The sequence below is a fragment of the Lynx canadensis genome, chromosome B1 (genome assembly GCF_007474595.2).
Source record: "Lynx canadensis isolate LIC74 chromosome B1, mLynCan4.pri.v2, whole genome shotgun sequence".
Taxonomy (NCBI): Eukaryota; Metazoa; Chordata; class Mammalia; order Carnivora; family Felidae; genus Lynx; species Lynx canadensis.
Genome location: NC_044306.2, coordinates 87380468 through 87388212, shown reverse-complemented (window position 1 = coordinate 87388212; position 7745 = coordinate 87380468). Strand labels below are relative to the sequence as shown.

Genomic DNA, 7745 nt, shown 5'->3' with positions numbered 1-7745 from the left:
CACAGAAAAAAAAAAAAGATATCACAGGAATAAGTATAACCTTGTAGTTAAGTTGAAAAGGCCATTATAGGTACATTACACTTTACCAACAATCAGGTGAAAACTCAGTGAGGCTCTTACTTGGCCATAAAATCGTATAAGCCATTGTGCTTTGCCCAAAATGCTAATTTAATTTTAGATGTCATTAATAGGTACCTAGTCCAAAATGGTTGAGGTCATAGTTCCGTTGTGTAATGGTCAGACATCAGATCACTAGGATACAAAAGTTAATTAATATAATTTTTTTCACCAACTATGTGGATTTGAGCAAGTCATGTGATTTGAGCCCTCGTGTTCTTACCTGAAAATGGAAATAATAATAGCTGGCAAACACATTCCCACCAAACTGCTATAAAATCAAATGAAACCATTTCCATAAAAAGTGTTCTAAAAATTATAAAGTGTGGGGCTACCTGGGTGCCTCAATCTATTAGGGGCCCGGCTCTTGGTTTCAGCTCAGGTCATGATCTCACGGTTCATGAGATAGAGCCACACACCAGGCTCTATGCTGACAGAGCAGAGCCTGCTTGGGATCCTCTCTCTCCCTCTCTCTCAACCACCCCCCCCAAAATAAATACATAAGCATTTACGTATTACCCACTTCTTTCTAATAAATGCAATACAACTATCCTTTGAGTATCTCACCTCCACCAATCTAGCCATGTTGTGAGCCCCAAATGTCTGAGGCCACAGAAATGTGTTTGAGAATGGGCACATAACCCAGTTAGGACTAAGGAGACATGAGGAGACTATGCTACAACTTTTGAAAAAACAGAAGTCTTGCCCCTTTTCTGTGTTTGATAACATAAGGTGAGTCTTGGGTTAGCATCCTATTACCCGGCCTTAAAATGAGCTGATACACAGAAGAAGGCAGAAATGAAAGAGATAAGAAACTAATGACCTCATTTGAAATTCTGAATTAGACCCTGCTCCCAGAGGAAGCTCAGATTCCTCTGATTGTCCTGTATTCCAAGCCAATATTTTCCCTTTTTTAAGTCAATTTGTGTAAGGTATTTCTGTTAATTGCAACAGGAAGTGTCCTATGATTAGACCTTCATTTTAATGTCTTGGATAAATTCAGTTATTCAATTATATGGAAATAATAAATGGGATAATTTTCAAATGGATGGATATATATACATATATATATATATTCAACAAAAATCAAATATATTTTTAGAATGTGTTAGACTGTTGTAATTATTAGATTGTGTCAGATTGTTAGATTGCAATGTTAGAGTATTTCTCAAAACAAAATATCATTCCTGAATATGCCTTGGATTCTAAGACTCGTACAAGGAATTACATAAAAAATTTTGTTCTAAAGATAATTTTTTAGCATTCTGCCTCTGGGAAAGCCATGTTTCCTGGCTTCCTCATCTTGTCTTCTCTGTCTTCCTGCTGAGCTAATAGCCAGATCTCCAACTAAAACAGCAGTACCCATCTCTGATTAATGGGACCTTTCTCCCCACCTTTTTTAATGGCTTCCTCCCATTGCGATTTCAATCAGAACATTGCTGGGAATCCCTCCTGGTGCCTCTCCAGGAGCATTTCTATTGCCATTTTTTATATACTCCTCCTGAAGAAAGGAAAAGCCAAAGAAATGTCTCCACACTCCGAGGCTGAAATCAATGTAGAATGTGAAGAAACCATAGCACTTTCTTAGCAGACAGGGTGTATAGTCATCAGCTAGTCCAGGGCTCAGCAGTGGGCTAAATCCAGCCCACCCGATTTTTATTTGCAGGCGTTGGTGTAAATAACATTACATCTGAACACGACATGCTTATTTGTTACACATTGTCTATGGCTGCTTTCGTGCTACAACAGCAGAGTTGAGTAGTCAAGAAAAAAACAATAGGGCCCAAAAGGCCTAAAATATTTACTATTTGGCCCTTCATTTTAAAAATTTGTGAACTTCTGAAGTGGTCCAATCATTTAGTTTTTAAAAAGAAGCTTAGGGCTTGCCTGGGTGACTCATTCAGTTGAACATCCGACTCTTGATTTTGGCTTAGGTCATGATCCCAGTGTTGTGGGATCTAGCCACACATCAGGCTCTGGACTGAGCATGGAGCCTGCTTAAGATTCTCTCTCTCTCTCTCTCTCTCTCTCTCTCTCTCTGCCCCTCCTGTGCTCACACACACATGTGCACACATGGGCACTCTCTCTCTTTCTCTCTCTCTCTCTAAAATTAAAATATATTTAAAAAGAATTTTTTTTAAGTGGGGTGTGGGGCAGCACCTGAGTGGCTCTGTTGGTTGAGTGTCTGACTCTTGGTTTCAGCTCAGGTCATGATCTCACAGTTTGCAGGATCACCTCGGGCTCTGTGCTGACAGGGCAGAGCCTGATGGGATTTTCTCTCTCCCTCTCTCTCTGCTCCTTCTCCACTTGCTCTCATGCTCGCTCGCTCTCTCTCTCTCTCCCTCTCTCTGTGAAAAATAAATAAACATTCCCTATCAAAATAACATCAGCATTCTTCACAGAGCTAGAACAAATAATCCTAAAATTTGTATAGAACCAGAAAAGACCCCAAATAGCCAAAGCAATCTTGAAAAAGATAACCAAAGCAAGAGACATCGCAATCCCAGACTTCAAGCTATACTACAAAGCTGTAATCATCAAGACAGTATGGCTGGCACAAAAACAGACACTCAGATCAATGGAACAGCATAGAGAACCCAGAAATGGACTGGGAAAACTGGACAGCGGCATGCAGAAGAATGAATCTGGACCACTTTCTTACACCATACACAAAAATAAACTCAAAATGGATGAAAGACCTAAATGTGAGACAAGAAGCCATCAAAATCCTTGAGGAGAAAGTAGGAAAAAACCTCTTTGACCTTGGCACAGCAACTTCTTACTCAACATGTCTCCGGAGGCAAGGGAAACAAAAGCAAAAATGAACTACTGGGACCTCATCAAAATAAAAACTTCTGCACAACGAAGGAAACAATCAGCAAAACTAAAAGGTAACCGACAGAATGGGAGAAGATATTTGCAAACAACATATCAGATAAAGGTTTAGTATCCAAAATCTATAAACAACTTATCAAACTCAACACCCAAAAATCAAATAATCCAGTGAAGAAATGGGCAAAAGACATGAATAGACACTTCTCCAAAGGAGACATCCAGATGGCGAACAGACACATGAAAAAATCCTCAACTTCACTCATCATCAGGGAAATACAAATCAAAACCACAATGAGATACCACCTTACACCTATCAGAATGGCTAACATGAACAACTCAGGCAACAACAGATGTTGGTGAGGATGCGGAGAAAGAGGATCTCTTTTGCATTGTTGATGGGAATGCAAACTGGTGCAGCCACTCTGGAAAACAGTATGGAAGTTCCTCAAAAAACTAAAAATAGAACTACCCTACGACCCAGCAATTGCACTACTAGGCATTTATCCACGGGATACAGGTGCGCTATTTTGAAGGGACACATGCACCCCCATGTTTATAGCAGCACTATCAACAATAGCCAAACTATGGAAAGAGCCCAGATGTCCATGGGTGGATGAATGGATAAAGAAAAGGTGGTATATTATACAATGGAGTATAGTTCAGCAATCAAAAAGAATGAAATCTTGCCATTTGCAACTACTTGGATGGAACTGGAGGGTATTTTGCTAAGTGAAATTAGTCAGTCAGATAAAGGCAAATATCATATGACTTCACTCATATGAGGATTTTAAGAGACAAAACAGATGAACATAAGGGAAGGGAAACATAAATAATATAAAAACAGGGATTGGGACAAAGCATAAGAGACTCATAAATATGGAAAACAAACTGAGGGTTACTGGAGGGGGTGTGGGATGGGGGATGGGCTAAATGGGTAAGGGGCATTAAGGAATCTACTCCTGAAATCATTGTTGCACTCTATGCTAATTTGGATATAAATTTAAAAAATAAAATTAAATAAACAAATAAACATTAAAACAAGAGTAGTAGATGATGATGATGATGATTTATCATTACCATAAAGATGGAGGCATTCTGAAATATAACTTGGTATTCAGAGGACATATAATTACTAAACTGGGGAGTTCTCTTAGACTGTTCCACAAGCAAAATATGAGGAAAAATACAAGAAGGTGGGGTTCCAACACTCAATATCTACAAACAATTCAATTCAAATTCTATTGCCATCATGCAAGGAAGTCAGAGCCCAAGGGGTGCTTATAGCACTGGTAGGGGAGAAAGATTTGTTACTTGGGGCCAAGGCATTACACATTTCAACGCATAATAAACTAGGGGCTCTCTGCTCCTCCCCGTTTGACAGACAGCCAAATCTTCTGGTGCAGTGCCAGCCACGTCCCTGAGACATGATGGTGAAGTTCAGAGTAAACAGATTTGCTCTATCAGGTGCCTGGTCACCAGGCCTGCTTTTAATTCTGGTAAAGTGGATATTGTCACCATCAGTGGCCCCTTCACTGACCTCAGCTACATTGTCTATATGTTCCACTCTGATTCCAGTTATGGCAAATTCCATGGCACAGTCAAGGCTGAGAACAGAAAATTTGTTATCAATGGGAAATCCACCTCCATGTTCCAGGAAGCGAAATCCTGCCAGCATCAAATGGGGTCATGCTGGTGCTGAGGACGTTGTGGAGTCCACCGGGGTCTTCACCACCATGGAGAAGACTGGGGCTCACTTGAAGAACGGGGCCAAGAGGGTCATCATCTCTACCCTTCTGCTGATGCCTCCATGCTTGTGATGGGCATGAACCATGAGAAGTATGACAACTCCCTCAAGATTGTTAGCAATGACTCCTGCACCACCAACTGCTTGGCCCCTCTGGCCAACGTCATCCATGACAACTTTGGCATCATGGAGGGACTCATGACGATGGTCCATGCCATCACCACCACTCAGAAGACCATGAATAGCTGAAGGGCTACCCAGAACATCACCCCTGCTTCTCCCAGCACTGCCAAGGCTGTAGGCAAGGTCATCCCTGAGCTGAATGAGAAGCTCACTGGCATGGATGTCTTTGTCCCCACCCCTGACATGTCAGTCATGGATCTGACCTGCCACCTTGAGAAAGCTGCCAAATACTATGACATCAAGAAGGTGGGGAAGTAGGCATCAGAGGATCCCCTCAAGGACATCCTGGGCTACGCTGAGGACCAGTTTGTCTCCTGCAACTTTAACAGTGACACCCATTCTTCCACCTTCCATGCTGGGGCTGGTATTGCTTTCAATGGCCATGCTATCAAGTTCATTTCAGGGTAAGACAGTGAATTTGGCTACTGCAACCAGGTGGTGGACATTATGATCCCCATGTCTCCCAAGGAATAAGAGCCCCAGAGACAGCAGGAGGAAGAGAAAGGCCCTCAGTTGCTGGCGAGTCCTTGCCCCAACTCATCCCCCAACACACTGGGAATCTCCCAACCTCCACAGTTTCCATCCCAGACCACCTGAAGAAGGGGAGGGGTTTGGGGACCCCTACCTTGTCATGCACCATCAATAAAGTGTACTGTACCCAGAATGAATGAATAAATGAATGAGTGAATGACTATATAAACAAACAAACAAACAAACAAACAAACTAGGGAAAACCTTAGCACTGTATCAAACAGCATGTGCACTATGGATCCATCAGTGGCCAACGATGGTTGTCCTAACTCTCCCCACAATAGGAATGGTCCCATGTGATTCCAGGGTTCCCCCCTCAGGCCACATAGGCCTCTGTCTAGTCTAACTAACCCTTCCTTCTTTAGATTTTATGGCCGTAACTCACTCTCAGTCAACAGGAATTTATTGTCATTGCTCAACACCATACCACCTACATTGTATGAAAGACTTAACCAGGGGCAAAATATTTTTGCTGTTCATACCATCCTTTTGCCAAAGAATTATGCTTATGATGTTACTTTGTATTTCGGTCATGCCTAATGTGGACACCAGAAGAAAAAAGTAAGCCTTATAACCCTAGACATTAGAAACGGTCAAGAACTACTCCTGCACATCATCTCTCTGTTCCAAGATGGCAGATGGCCATCCCCCTTCAGATAAACGCTCCTTTAGAACCTAACAGGGACAGATAGAGCCATGTAGCCTACCCTCTCTCCTACCCAGTTTCTTTTTTTGATGCTAATCACAGGGAATAAACTTTTTCCAGGGTTGCTTAGCTCATATTGGGAATCAAACCCTATATGTGGTCCTCTGTGATGTGCTAAGCTCATCTGCTTATGCCTTGGCATCCAGAAAAGATATACTAGGGCTAATAACTAGTAAACTCCCACTTTAGAAGGGCCTTTCCCACCCCAGCCCCCACCCCTACTGCCACCATCTGTGTTTGTTCTTCTGCTATATAAGAACTCAAACTGGGTGGCGAGCATGTTATTTTTAAAAATCTTTTAGTGGCGTCTATACCCAGAACTGCCTCATCACAATTATCCTCACCAAACAAGGAAACTTCACATTGAGAATGGATATGGTGTTCAGCCAGCACCAAATGTCTCTCCTTCTGCCTTTTTGTCTTTCCGATCAATCAGAACATGTGAAAGTCCCAAATGAAGAGTAAACACACAGCCCAGGTTCCTTTCATCTCCTAACATATGTCATGAAGGGGGAAAGAAAAAACCCTATTCCCAGCTTCAATCAGCCATTCGTTTTCTGCAACTTGAACCTTAAGCTGAAAGGGACGTGTGGGGGGCTGTAGAGGAGGGTTGAATGCGGGCCCACTCCTTGAAAGATAATAGGTATTCGCCGCATACCTGCATCTTGGAGTCATTATCTCCCCTGCGAGCACTTCTGTATTTATATATAATGAGATCATTACCAGGCAGCTATTCCAATTTTATTCAGACTTTAATATTTCTTGAAGAAAAAAAATAGCATACAAAAGGGTTTGTGATGCCAACTCAATCAGACGTGCTGTTGATGGAGAATTATTCAAGTGCAAGCCAGAACAGGAAAAAAAAAATAATTTCAGAGAGGTTTCTGTCAAAGTCGAGTTCTCCTGTGATGATGTTTCGAGTGAATATGCCGAAATGTCCAGAGGTGAGGAAGAAAAATAACAACTAACAGAAGAGAGGGCTCTGCGTAGGATGAACAGTGAGGCGTGTCCCAGCCTAACCAGCAGGCAGGTGGGGCAGGGCCTCCCTCAGAGACGGGACCACCACCTGGCTTTCCCTGGGGAATTAGACCAGAGAAACAGCTTTACTAGCCTTTGCCTTTGTGACACAAGCAGCAATCTGGTGTCAGAAATGAACCCTTTTAGGGCGCCTGGGTGGCTCAGTCAGTTAAGCATCAGACCCTTGGTTTCGGCTCAGGTCTTGATCTCTTGGTTCACAAGTTCAAGCCACACATCAGGCTCTGCACTGTCAGTGGGATTCTACTTGGGATTCTCTCTCTCTCTCTCTCTCTCTCTCTCTCTGTCGCTCCCCCACTCACACTGTCTCTGTCTCTCTCAAAATAAGTCAACTTTTAAAAAATGAACGCTTTTGTGGGTATTATTGTCTCTCATGGTTGAGCTCAGGTGGTTAGGCCATGTAGGCAAGACCCCTCCTTTCCCATTTTCACAGGATACACCTTTACTTAAAAGAAGGGACTTTCTCTCTCACCACCTCTGTGGCCTCTGCCAGACAAGGAATATGGCAGGATTTTCTTTCTCGTTGTTCCCATTCATACAAAATGGCTGGAAATTCAGAGCCCCTGCTAATCAAGTATTCTGGCTAAGGTTTAA

At 42.5% G+C, this 7745-nt stretch overlaps 1 pseudogene; it reads left to right on the top strand.

Moving 5' to 3' along the window:
* The first annotated feature begins 4379 nt into the window (after nucleotides 1-4379).
* On the top strand, nucleotides 4380-5353 carry LOC115511536 (annotated as a pseudogene).
* Nucleotides 5354-7745: the final 2392 nt, after the last annotated feature.